The sequence below is a fragment of the Mirounga angustirostris genome, unplaced genomic scaffold, assembly GCF_029215605.1.
Source record: "Mirounga angustirostris isolate CCGP_5_RB_7025 unplaced genomic scaffold, mMirAng1.0.hap1 SCAF_12, whole genome shotgun sequence".
Classification (NCBI taxonomy): domain Eukaryota; kingdom Metazoa; phylum Chordata; class Mammalia; order Carnivora; family Phocidae; genus Mirounga; species Mirounga angustirostris.
The window spans coordinates 30,608,371-30,622,196 of record NW_026991720.1 but is presented as its reverse complement, the minus strand read 5'-3'; the positions used below and the strand labels follow the sequence as shown (position 1 = coordinate 30,622,196).

The 13,826-nt window shown below is 35.2% G+C and overlaps 1 pseudogene; it reads left to right on the top strand.

The window, feature by feature from the left end:
* Positions 1-448: 448 nt before the first annotated feature.
* On the top strand, positions 449-1,068 carry LOC123835930 (ADP-sugar pyrophosphatase-like; annotated as a pseudogene).
* Positions 1,069-13,826: the final 12,758 nt, after the last annotated feature.

Genomic DNA, 13,826 nt, shown 5'->3' with positions numbered 1-13,826 from the left:
TGCTTTAAAAGTGCAGAAGGCCTTTGTCTGATTTTAAGTAACCTTACCTATCTCAATTGGTATGAATTTCTTCCTCCGCTGTTCTTATACCAGACTGTGGACTCAAAACATTCCAAACCTCCCTTCATTTCTGAAAAGGTCATGCTTTGGGGCTTTGTATTTTGCAGATTCTTCTTCTTAAGATGTCCTTTCCCATCTGCGTAAGTTTCCTATTGCTCTTCTAACAAACTACCACAGATTTAGTGGCTTAAAACAACACAAATTATTGTCTTACAATTCCAGAGAAGACTAAAATGGTTTGGCAGGGCTGTGAAAGGCTTCCAAGACTGTTGCCTCGGGCTCGTCCTTTCTTTTTGCATTCTCTTTCCCAAAGGAGTCCCCTTGTCTTTGCCCCAAACCTTGGTCATGAACTTCTTGCCTGAGGAGGGTGAAGACTGGAAAATGGAAAATGAAAAACCAAGAACCAACCAATTCTGAAAATACCAAACAGGCTATTATTTCAGAGGAGTTAATTTCAGAAGGAAAATGGGTCAAGCTCTAGTTTTACCAGTAAAACTAGAACTTGGGCAACTGTGAAAAGCACAGTGAGGAGAGGGCAGTTGGTTGATGGTATGGCAGTTGTCTCACACCGCAAAGAACTGTTTATGATGAATGTGCTATTCTGGGAAAACAGTTCTGCCTGCCACTGGGAGGCTAATGCCTCGAATTCCCCACAAGTCTCGTAGATGTTAATGCACACCCAGAAGCAGCTGCTCTTCTGGAACTTGAGAAGGAAACTGGCTATGAAGTGATGTTGACTATTCTCCAGCTGAATGTATGGATCCAGGTACACACACTTTGTGACAGTGACTTAATGGAGATGATGCTGCAAATGTAAGACCGAAGCCAAAGCCGGGGATAGAGACTTTGTGGAAGTGATGTCTTTACCAAAAAAATGATCTGCTGAAAAGACTTGATGCTCTGGTAGCTGAAGAACACCTGACAATGGATGCCAGCATCTATTACTATGCTCTGCTACTGACATATGCAAACACAAAGCCATGTAAAGTGTCCTTCCTGAAATTTTAAGGCCAAAAGACAGTGGCCATGTTCTTCTAAAGGAGATTGCCAGACCTCCTTCACTAAGACTTTGTATTCAGCTTAGTTTAATGTAGATTTGTAATTAACTTTTTCATAAAATTAAAGCAACAGAGAATGAAAAAAAAAATCCGCAAGTGGAGTGTCTGAAACAATGACTGAACATAAATATTAGATGCTGGGAAGAAGCCAAAAAAAAAAAAAAAAAAGATGAGATCATGTTCATGAAATTATTTGTCAAATCTGGTTCAGTTCTAAGCTAGCATTGAAAACAGCCGTTGTGGGAAAGATATTCGATGCTAGTAGACAAGGAGGTGTACTGTCTCTGAAGTGAAAGGGAAGTTAATGGGAATGAGAGACACCTGTGTCATTCTAGGATTTTTGCTTAAAATAAAGTGGATGAAGAATGGGAACAGGGCCCTATGAATCAGCTTGAGTATAGGAAATGTACCCAGGAACCCAGTTTTAAGGCAGAGAGGTATTTTGCAGCTTGAGGGATGGAAGAAGTCACTAGCATCTTCTGAAGGTATATAAAAGTAAACACATATTCCAAACCTCTTACACATGGATGCAACAGAAAACATTTACCTATAATAGGAAGCCTTGAAGACAAGTTAGACCTTTGAGACCTTAATCCATAGAAAGCTACTTATGAATGACATTTGGAACTGCCTCTTAGATTTAACACTTTTTTCTACTCATTTGTTTATCTAACACAATATGCCACGTTACCAGGCTTAGATGATTATTTGCCATCAGACTTCATTTTTGAACAATTAAATCTCACCTTCTAGGTATATTTGAACTTCACTGTAGTTGACGATTACTAAAATTGACTGTAAAACAGGGCCATGCCTCTACCATTATTTAATTTCTAGTGTCAGATTCAGGCTCCTGCAGGGAGATTGAAACCAGTCAGGATTTCTTAGCAATCTGAAAATAGTTGAAAAAATATCTTTTTTAAGATTCTTCCTTGTGTCAGAATTGGTGCTTTACCGCATGCAGTTCCAACACCTGTTTGCACCTAAGACTACTTACCTGTGGTCATCTTCTCTGCCCCAACATTTATAATTCCAGCAGGCTTCTTACTTTTTCCAAGGAAGAAGCAGAGGTAGCCTAGGGATGATTTCACATTCTGTGGACAATGGGCCAAACAAATAATTGACCATCCGAGAAACAATAAAACTTTTTAGAATCAAACATTTTACCTGTTTGCAGGGTACATAGGGTTCTCTTAAAATTTATTTGAAACAGATGTTTCTGTTCTGGACAAACGGATCAGAAGCAAAATAAGGCATCTCTAAATATCAGTCTCCACTCATATGCAAATTATCACTCACAAAAATAGTTTGTGTTCTAATTCACCTACTTAAGTCTATGGCCTATTAATAGAGACTTCTGAATAATAGAATGATTTTACTTAGGTAAGCAGATTATATAAAAATTAATACTATTTGAACTATACTTGAAGTAACTTACTTCTTTTGACATGGTTTGAATATAGCAGTAAAAGTCTACAGGATCAGACATAATCAACATTAGTTTTGCATATAGGCCAAGAAATTACTACTTAATAAATTAAGCACACTTCAATTACAAAGTTCAAAACATTACATCATATTTGTAAGTATGTGGCTGTCCTTTACCATGACATTTGCTTTGTAGCATTTCATTGAGTCTATGAGTCACCACTACTCTACTGCCACTGAGAGCAAAGACATTATGCTTTTTAAAATATGACAGTATTATTTCTTTTGCTTTAAAATTGTATTTACTATTTTTGAGAAAAAATATTTTGGTAGTTAGACATAGATTATAAATTAAAAAATACATTATATTTTACACATATTAAAATGGAATTGTAAGTAAAATTAATTGGTTATAGTATGCTTAAAATTTTTCATATTCTAAGAAAAACTCATCAGAATCATTTTTCAATTCTTTTTTTTTTTAAAGATTTTATTTATTTATTTGAGACAGAGAATGAGAAAGAGAGAGCACATGAGAGGGGGGAGGGTCAGAGGCAGAAGCAGGCTCCCTGCCGAGCAGGGAGCTCAATGCGGGACTCGATTCAGGGACTCCAGGATCATGACCTGAGCTGAAAGCAGTCGCTTAACCAACTAAGCCACCCAGGCGCCCTCATTTTTCAATTCTTAATCATTAATATTTTTCACACATAACACTATTTTCTCAAGAAAGTTGCTGATTTCAAAAAGCTTTTCTTCTTTCTTTCTTTCTTCTTTCTTTTTCTTTCTTTCTTTCCTTCCTTCCTTCCTTCTTTCTTTCTTTTTCTTTCTTAATTTTTCTTTCTCCCTCTCTCCGTCTCCCCCACTTCTTTCTTAATATTACATCCCTAAAAAGACATGTTAGATGAGTTGGAAATCAAAATCAAGGTAGAGGAGGGAGAAAAACAAATGAACAAAGGGACTGAATAGCTGAATGGAAAATGCTGAAAAAAATTAGTGATCTAGAAGATTGAGCCAGAGATCTCTTCCTGAAACCAGTGCAACATTACAAATATAAATAACATATTTGAGAAAAGTTAAGAAAATGGTGGTAATGTAAAAAAAAACTCATCACTCATCAAATAGGAGTCACAAAAGTTTATAAAAGAGAAAGGAGGTAGATATAAGAAATAATAGAAAAACATTTGCTAATTTTGAAGAGAGACAAATTATCAGGTTGAGGCCCAATGAGTATCAGAGAGAATGTGTAGCTACCTACATTAAGGTACATCTTTATAAAATTTTAGTACCAAAATTCAAATTTTAAGAATGAAAAAAATATACATCTATAGGAAGCTAGAATTAAAAATAGATCAGTCTAAACTGTAAAACTCCTAGAAGAAAACATAGGAGTCATTTCTTTGACATCAGCCATAGAAACATTTTTCTAGATATATCTCCTCAAGCAGGAGGAAAAAAAGGAGAAGGAGACTGTTGGGACTACACTAAAATAAAAAGCTTTTGCACAGTGAAAGAAACCTCAACAAAATGACAAGGGAACCTGCTGAATGGAGAAGATATTTGCAAAGGATATATCCAATAAGGGGTTAATATCTAAAATATATTAAGAACTTATACAACTCAACACCAAACACAAATAATCTGATTAAAAATGAACAAAGGTTCTGAATATTTTTCAAAGAAGACATACAAATGGCCAATAAACACATGAAATTATGCTTGACATCACTCATTATCAGGGAATTGCAAACCAAAACCACAATGATATATCACCCCACACCTGTCAGAATTGTTAAAATCAAAAACACAAAAAATTACACGTGTTGGCAAGGATGTATAGAAAAAGGAACCCTTGTGCACTGTTGGTGGGAATGCAAATTGGTGCAGCCACTGTGTAAAACTGTATGGAGTCTCCTCTAAAATGAAAAATAAAATTATCATATGATCCAGTAATTCCACTCCTGGGTATTTATCCAAAGAAAGTGAAAATACTAATTCAAAAAGATATATGTACCCCTATGTTTACTTCAGCATTATTTACAATAGCCAAGATATGGAAGCAGCTCAAGTGTCCATCAGGAATGAATGGATAAGGATGTGTGTGTGTGTGTGTGTGTGTGTAATGAAATATTTTTTAGTCATGAAAAAGAATGAGATCTTGCCATTTGCAACAACATGGATAGACCTAGAGTATATAATGATGAATGAAAAGATAAGTGAAATAAGTCAAAGAGAGAAAGACAGATACCATATGATTTCACTTATATGGGGGATTTAAAAAACAAAATAAGCAAACATACAAAGAAAAAAAAGACAAAAGAAAAACAACAACAGAATTTAAATACAGAGAAGAAACTGGTGGTTGCCTGAGGGGAGGAGGATAAGAGATGGGTGAAATAGATAAATGGAATTAAGAATACATTTATCATGATTAGTACTGATAATGTATTGAATTATTGAATCATTATATGTACACCTGAAACTAACATAACACTGTATGTTAATTATACCTCAATAATTTTTTTAAATACTAATATATCAAGAGCTATATAAAAATATATCATGATCATGAGCGCCTGGGTGGCTCAGTTGGTTAAGCAACTGCCTTGTCTCAGGTGATGATCCTGGAGTCCCGCATTGGGCTCCCTGCTCAGCAGGGAGTCTGCTTCTCCCTTTGACCTTCCCCCCTCTCATGCTCTCTCTCTCTCTCATTCTCTCTCTCAAATAAATAAATAAAATCTTAAAAAAATGTATATATATATGTATTATATATATATATATATATATATATATCATGACCAAATGGGATTTATTAAAGAGATGTAAAACCCTTAGCAAACTAAGAACAGAAGAAAACTTCCTTATTCTCAAAATAGCATCTAAAATTTCTATAGCAAATCACAGTTAATGATTAATTAGTATAAATATATTTATACAACATTATTTTAAGTAATCAATTTATTGCTTATGACAGCAAGGCAATAACTACAGAATTTTCTTTTGGAAAATATAAGTTGATTTCATAATTCTATATTAAATAATTCAATGAGCTAAGAAAATAGAAATATTTTAGACATTCAAAGACTAAGAAAGTTTTTAAACTATGTATATTCCTAAAAGAATATACTAAGGTACTTCAATGCAACAGAATGAATTTAAGAAAATTAAAATGGAAAATTAAAAAAAAAATAGTAAGCAGAGGAGAAGAAATCAAAACTTATGATTCATTCCAAGTAATTGCTAGTAATTCTTTTTAAAAAATTAGTAACAAAATGATCCTTCAAATTTGCAGTAATTTCAGGGCACCTGGGTGGCTCAGTCATTTTAGCCACTGCCTTCGGCTCAGACGATGATCTCAGGGTCCTGGGATGGATAGAGGCCCCAGGTCAGATTCAGTGATGGGGGTGGGGGCGTCTGCTTCTCCCTCTCCTTCTGCCCCTCCCCCCTGCTCCTGCTCTCTCTCACACTCTATCTCAAATAAATAAATAAGATCTTTAAAAAAAATTTGCAGTAATTTCATGGATGTGGTCATATGACTAGTTTTTCCTTTGATTTTTTTAACATGGTGAAAGATACTGGTAGATATCCTTATTTCTTAATTCTTTCATCTTAATTTCTTATTTGGTAAAGTAATGACTTAAAGCAATGGATTTTCTTTTTTTTATTTAATTCTTTTTTCAAATTTTTATTAACTTCTAGTTAGTTAGCATATAGTGTAATACTGGTTTCAGGAGTAGAATTTAGTGATTCATCACTTACATATAACACCCAGTGTTCATCACAACACGTGCCCTGCTTAATCCCCATCATCCATTCAGCACATCCCCCACCCTCCTCCCATCTATGGATCCTCAGTTTGTTCTCTATATTTAAGATTCTTTTATGGTTCCTTCCCTGTCTTTTTTTTCCCCCCGCCCCCTATGTTCATTTGTATTGTTTCTTAAATTCCACATATGAGTGAAATCATATGGTATTTGTCTTTCTCTGACTGATTTATTTCACTTAGCAAAATACACTCTAGCTCCATCCACATCCTTGCAAATGGCAAGAATACATAAAGCAATGGATTTTCCATTAAATGATGTAGTGTGATTTCATAGGTCCTACCATGTAGTTGTTTTATCATTATTGTTTCCTGTGTATTTTCATGTCAATTTTTAGTTCTTCTTCAAGGATTATTTAAGAGGGTAGTTTTGTTTTTATAGGATTTTAACTTATTTTTGTTTATATTCAGTCAAATATTGTCATTTTATTTATAATTTTATTGATCCCACATCTTCTCCATTGTTTTCTTTCATGGAGAATCTAGACTTTCCTTTTCCTTTGTGTCCCATTTTAGTAATTTAGAAGGTTTATAGTATTTCAAGTTATTTAAGTTAGTTATAGTTATAGTATTCAAATTATAGTATTCAAGTTAAAATTTGCAGTATTTATACTGCTTACTGTAATTGCATTTAGCTTTAGATCTAACATGGTTCCTCATTTCCTAAGTTTTATAAAGATTTTTTATTTATTTATTTGACAGAGAGAGACATAGCGAGAGTAGGAACACAGCAGGGGGAGTGGGAGAGGGAGAAGCAGGCTTCCCGCAGAGCAGGGAGCCCGATGTGGGACTCGATCCCAGGACCTGGGATCATGACCTGAGCCGAAGGCAGACGCTTAACGACTGAGCCACCCAGGAGCCCTCATTTCCTAAGTTTTTTGATTGTCATTCCTATCATCCGTCTTTGAATCAAGGAGAGGAAGAATTTGTTTTAGCACCTACCATTAACATTCATGAATCCTTCTCTCTCATGTGACTGTTGAAGTCCTGGCAGAGTCATGATGTAACCAAACCATACTATTCCTCAGGTGATGTCATCAGGTTTGTTTAAACCAGGATGACTCGAGATTGATTTTTTCTTAAATTAAAATATGATTTTTTCTTAAATTAAAATAAATGTATTTTCTGAAAGAAAATGCTGATATGTTTTATTTAATTTGAATTTTTAAGACTTCTTTAGTATAAGCCCAAGAAATTATACTACTACTGATAAACACTTTATATTTTACTACTCAGGAGTACTGAAAATCCATAAAACCTATGATGAATAATGTCATTTTTTATGCAAACAGTTTTATCTTTTAACATGAGAAAGGGTCAGTGGAACAGAGGGGGAAAAAATTATTCTTACCATAGTGTTTTAAAAACAATGTGGCAACAAGAACCTGGTGCAAGCAAAGCAGATGGAATAGTTTGCCAGTGGCCAGATCATTCTTAGAACTTGGACTGTGGCCATGGAAAGAAAGCTGCATCTTTCATTTGCTTATTTGCAATCCATATATCTTCTTTCATGAAGTGTCTGTTTAAATCTTTTCATTGTGTTTCGCAAATTCTTTATATATTCCATATGTAAGTCCTTCATCAATTGTGTGTTTTGAAAATATTTCCCAGAAGAAAATATATACTTTTATATAGTCAAGATGTTCCAGAACAATTTGTTGAAAACTCTATACTTTCTCCATTCAGTTTACTTCATGACTTCTTTGAAAATCAATTGACAATATATGTAGTTGTATCGTTTTGGACTATAATTTTTTTCCATTGATTTTTGTACCCTTCCTTTTGTCAATATCCCATTATCTTGTTTATGGTAGCTTGTGGCAACTCTTGAAATTAAGTAATGAGAATCCTCCAAATATTTTCTTCTGTTTCAACATTGTGTTGACTAATTTAGTTCCTCTGTCTTAATTTTGGAATCAGTTCAGTTTTCATTGTTGAGGGGGAAAAAAAGCCTCTGAGATTTTTATAGGGTTTGAACAAAATTGATGGATTGATTTAGGGAAAAAATGACATTTTAACTGATAATTTAATCCATGAAAAGGATGTATCTCTTAGTTTATGTAGGTTTTCTTTGATTCTTCTTGTCAGTGTTTTACATATTTTTACATATAGATCTTGCACATATTCTGTTACATTTATACCTAGTCACTTCATGTTTTCTGATGCTATGTTTATTTTTCCTTTATTGACAATAGGAACTGTAGAAATCCCCCTCCCTCCTTAATTCCTAATATTGTAATTTGTACCTTCTTTCTATTTTCCTTGATCGAGCTGATTTTTCTGATCTCAGAGAACTAGGTTTGGCTTCATTGATTTTATCTGTGGTATTTATGTTTTGTTTTGTTTTCTTATTTCATTGGTTTTAACTCTTCTGCTAGGCTATCCTCTGCTAGTTTACGTGTATGCATGGGGATGTGTAATTCAATCAGACTAATCAAGAGCTTTTGTTTCATTATACTGTGGTTATTTCCAGTTAACAATTACCTTTAAATATTTTTAGCATTACATTATGCTTATTTTAGAAGCTGGAATGCAGAAAGATTTATCCCCATGCTCATTGCCCCCCTCTCTCCCGTGCCAGGTTGTAACCTTACCAATTTAAATGGTATTAAATTAAATGTAATAGCTACAGAATGGTTAACGGTAAAATTGTTGATTTTAAATGGTAATAATGAACATATAGGGAATATCATATTGATATAAAGAATTTTTTTCAATGAAACCAGGAAGCAACTGTTCCCGTTACTATGAATTTAAAGTGTCACTTATTTTATGACAGCCTAGCAATGGTTGTATAGGTGGAACAGTCAGCTTAAAGATAAATGTTTTCACGTATCTCACTTACTTAATTTCAATAATACTTGTGAAGCAGATATTAAGATTTTGTATTAAGTACTTTCATCTATGTATAAAGGCCATACTTTATACCCACATATGTACCCACACATACATGCATGTATACATATATCAAGGCTAGCTAGTAGAGGATTTACTTCAGTGCACAAGTAAGTATGACTTGTAATCATCACAATGACCAAATATTTCAGTCTCTACTTACATTACAGTTAGCATGAAATGTCAATCACAGTGACATGATAACAACTTCAAATCATTTGAGGAACAGAAATAGAGCTACAAATACAATATCAGAGTTTTAGTTGTTTACATCAGTACCAAAACTTGTGCCTAAAATGTCTAAAACTTTTTTTTTTTAATTTACACTTAGAAGTAACCATTTTCCAGGAAGCTATAAGTATGACATTTATGAATGAAGAGTTGTGAGTGGAGAGTTGGAAGAAAACAGAATTGAGTAGAAAGAGACTTAGTTTGGGACACCTGGGTGGCTCAGTCAGTTAAGTGGCTGCCTTCAGCTCAGATCGTGATCCCGGGGTCCTGGGATCGAGTCCCACATTCGGCTCCTTGCTCAGCGGGGAGCCTGCTTCTCCCTTTGCCTGCCGCTCCCCCTGCTTGTGCTGTCTCTCTCTCTGACAAATAAATAAATAAAATCTTAAAAAAAAAAAAAAGAAAGAAAGAAAGAGACTTAGTTTGTGGTGGTGCTCTGAGAAGGTTTCAGTTCAGCTGTAGGAACTGCAGAGCAAAGAATACCCTCTAAAGGTGTTCCACTTGGGTAGGAATATTCTAGATATAGTACCTAACTCTTTTTTTTTTTTTTAAGATTTTATTTATTTATTTGAGAGAGAGAGAATGAGAGACAGAGAGCATGAGAGGGAGGAGGGTCAGAGGGAGAAGCAGACTCCCCGCCGAGCAGGGAGCCTGATGTGGGACTCGATCCCGGGACTCCAGGATCATGACCTGAGCCGAAGGCAGTCGCTTAGCCAACTGAGCCACCCAGGCTCCCAGTACCTAACTCTTCTTAGTCATTACCTGGAAAGAATCTGGGGAGGACATACCCGAGTATGAGTGCTGTGTAGATACCAAAGCTACAGCAGCTATAGGATGTTTGCTAACTAAACTGCTCACAGCAGGTTCTTTTGATGGAAGATTTGCGGGATACACTCCCATTTTTGCCATTGCAAATGCAGAGAAATACCAGAAAATTAATGGAATGGTCTTAGAAATGCCAGTGCCATTATTGAATTATTGTTGATGTAAGCCAGAAAAAAATGTTTAGTCATACTACATTAATGTTACTTTATTAAAGTGATTCATGGACCAAAGTTTCATTTAGAACATGCAGACATTTAAAACAGCCTCCTTGAAGTTCTGGCTCTTGGGACAAGTCAACTCTTACTATCCTTGTGCTCTTCAAAAGTTTCCTGTGGGATTTTTTCCCTATTAATTTCTTTAACCTAGGCAGAAGCATACTTACTTTGGGTGGCCTTCTGGGGCTCTTTCCATGGCCCCTAAACATTAAGGATTACATTTCCAGGCTCTTCTGAGTTCTTCTTGTCCACCCCCACCAATTCCATGACCCTATTGAACAGGACATGTGATGGCTGACCCCACATGGATTTCTCTTTTGTGTCCACATCTGGTCCACAGGAAGTGTTCATCTGTCCTTTGCCCTGATAAACTTTGGACGACCAGGCCAATTCCAACAGAACAGCAGCCTTCACTCTCTAGCTTTACTCCAAAAACAATCGGTCAGCCTTTCTTTGTCCTCTAGCAATTCCAAGTTTTCTATCCCCTTTGATTTTCACAGGTATGAGTCACTAACTTAGGTGTATCTGAAGAACAAGGAACACTTCAGGCACTTTGTGGGTCTCCCTGCTCCTTCTGTAAGTTTCACTAGGTTTAGAATTATAAGGGAGTACCTTCTCTTCACTCATAAAAAGTGGGGTGAGTTTTCTAATTAGGTATTCTAATTAGGATGACATCCCTCTCCAAATAAAATTATTTACTAATCACTCAACTTTAACTTTATCTGATTCCTTAATCTGTGATATTGCCCTGGGGTCCATGAAGCAGAGAAAAGTCTCTAGAAAACTTAGTAATTTTTCATGTAAAGATGGGATTGCAACTCACACTCATCTTGCTATGTTAACATGTATATTATTGAAGGCTTAATCAAAAATGAGGAGAAAATATTGTGTTCTAACACCCTGTTTCATTAACAATAAGTGCTAATCACGGAATAATCCTAATATCTGGGGTTCATAGAAGAGGGACAATTTAATTTTCCTAATGATAGATCACAGGTTTTAATAGTCTGAGGAACTTGCAGAAAAAAAATATTTTTGTGACCTTTAAATTATATATAGAGAGGGGTTATTGGTATAATAATTAGCAGAAGTCTCCCATGTTATGGGATTTTCATATCTATTGGTACTAGTGTACCTGTGACCTGAGTCAGTTTTAAAAGATATCATGATTGACCTCCAACAATCAAGCCACATCGACTGTAATACACTTTCTTGTTTTATGATATATTCAATTAACTGAAAAATAATTTATCCATAGAGATTATTATATACATAGTAGTTTAATTTACTGCTTATGTATGGTTGCCTTAATCAAGAACTCATAATCCAGATTAATTTTAATCAGAAAGACCACTCTCCACACACAGCAGCTGCATGCCTCAGTTATCCTTATCTTAACCTATACGGCACTTTGCTACAATTAGATTTTCATTGGTAAAATAAATGACTTGTTAGCTAATGAAAATTAGAAATTAGCATTTTTTTTTAAGATTATTTATTTTAGAGAGAGAGAGGCAGGGATGGAGGGGCAGGGGCAGAGGGAGAGAGAGAGAGAATCTTCAAGCAGACTCCAGGCTGAGCACTGAGCCCAGCTTGGGGCTCCATCTCATGACCCAGAGATCATGACCTGAGCCAAGACCAAGAGTCAGATGCTCATCTGACTGAGACACCCAGGCACCCCAGGAATTGACTTTCTTAAGAAATTAGTACACTGTGTGTGTGTGTGTGTATATGTGTGTATCCTGGCTAAGATATTTTAGAGACACCCTCACCATACCCCAGCATGGGGAAATGGGCCTAAGAATCCAGATGGCCTTATGGGCGTTGATATATGCAGGCATCAATCTCCAGGTTAGATTGTTAAAGAACTTAGTCCATAGAATGTTGGGGGCCCAGAGAATGTGCCCTCAAATGTAGTCACATTTGCCTTAAGTAATCTTTCATTAATAGTGTTTTGAAAATAGTCAAAGCCAAGATACCCTAAGCCCACACAATAGGTTGTCTGAGTTTTGGTTCCTACTTGCTAATAAATGTATGCATGAGAATATTGGGTCAAAGATGGTATTTGCCTAACACCTTTCAAATTTTTAGAGACTGTCTTGCTATCACCTATCTCCAGTTATTGGAGATCTACCCAAAGGATAGTTGAAAACAGCAGAGGAGCAAAGGATGAAGAAGTTGTGGGAGAGGCTCACAGAGATGGTATTTTAAGAATAAAAAAGTGAGTAAGATTTTATCAGATTGACTGAGGCATATGAGGGGGAAAAAAGTCAGCATATAGAATTATTCTATTTAGAATGGCTTATGGAATGTACAGGAAACCAAACTATGGCTAAAATTTAAGGTTTTAGGATAGAAGTACAGGCAGGGTCAGAATTATAAAGACATCTATGTAGTATGCTTGAGTATTTTTCAAACTTTTTTGACCACAACTTGTAGAAAATACAGATCTTATTATATGGCCTCTTACACACACATATACACATTACAAAATACTACTTATATTTCACTAATTTCTATGTACTCTAATATTTTATTTACTATTTGTTTCTGAAATATTCTATTTTCCTGAAATGCTGTTATTGAAGTCAATGAATTTATTTCTTGACATACTGATGGACCATAACCTGCAGATTGACAGACATTCCCTAGAGGACTTAATTAACTTCAGGGATGTCCAGCCAATCCAGTCAGAAGAGGTAACCCAGCTGCTGGTGGGCAGCACATGAGCTGAGTAATGAGGGTTCTACATTCCTTTTTTGTCCAGCAGTGCCCTTGCACAACACTTGTATATGCTGAAGGGGATGCAATATTCAATAGCAAATAAGGAAATCCATGACAGGTTGAGAGAGAGGCTAGGGAAGAAAGGAAATATTAGTACCTTTGAGCACTTTTTTTTCCTCCTTTTTGAGCAAGAAGTACCACATTTGTGATTTTCATTTAGTCCCCAAATTCTGTTGTCATTTGTGCAAAAAGCACTTTCTAATAGAATATTGTGCAAGGCACACATACAATTTTAAATTTTCTAGTAGAAACATTAAAAAAGAAACAGGTAAAATTATTTTAATAGTATGCTCATTCAAACCAATATAACCAGAATATTAGCAAAGCAATTAATAATTAAAATACAAAATATTAATGGTATTTTTTACTTTTTTTATTTCTACCAAGTGTTAGAAATGGGGGATATGTTTTAAACTTATAGATCATTTTAATTTGAGCTAGCCACATTTTGAGTACTCCATAATCATATGTGATTTGTCACTACCATATTTGACAGTGTGGCTCTACAAAATA